Genomic DNA, 866 nt, shown 5'->3' with positions numbered 1-866 from the left:
TGGTAGGGGGGGAGATTGGGGCAATGATGACGGAAAACGTACACGGGGGAGAGGAAGGTAAGACAGATGTTTGGTCTGGCCGTTATAGAGGCACCATCTTAAACATGCTGGTCTTTCTGACTCTGAACACACACACACACACACACACACACACACACACACACACACACACACACACACACACACACACACACACGGAACAGAGAGAGACGAATGACCGGATCAATGTTTTTCCTTCCAATCCAACAAGTGAATGATTTGGATGCGCAATGTCCTCAAAGATTTTGCGCCACCGAATTCACCCGCGGAGGAAAACTTCACGATGACGCTTTCTGACATGAAACACCCTGAAACGGTTTTCCTTGCCCGTCAAACGTCAAAAGGTGTCCTGCTCCTCAAAATGGTAATAAGGGCTTCCTTCCTATGACATTGATTCTATTCGATATACATCACAATTTCCAAGATGGGGAAGACAACCAAAGATTGTCGAGGTACGAACGTGACGATGACGTCACCTCAAGAAAAAGTGTTCACAGATGATATTTTTTAATTGTGAAAAATGTCTTTTTTTCCCTCTAGAGTCCAGGAACGAGTTCTCGCGAGTCATATTTCTCTCTCTCTGCCCCCCCAAAACACACACACACACACACACACACACACACACACACACACACACACACACACACACACACACACACACACACACACACTCTTGAAGTAGCAGTCGTGGTCATATCAGTTTCGAACTCCAGCGACAGATGATAAGAGAAGTTGTGAAACAAAGTGCGCAAATCTTTACACTTCAGCTCATATCAAAGCCGTTGCATGATAACGTCTCTCTGTTGCACACTCCCAATTTCAGATCG

The sequence above is a fragment of the Hippocampus comes genome, unplaced genomic scaffold, assembly GCF_001891065.2.
Source record: "Hippocampus comes isolate QL1 unplaced genomic scaffold, H_comes_QL1_v1.1 scaffold90, whole genome shotgun sequence".
NCBI lineage: Eukaryota > Metazoa > Chordata > Actinopteri > Syngnathiformes > Syngnathidae > Hippocampus > Hippocampus comes.
Note: the sequence above shows the minus strand (reverse complement) of the source record.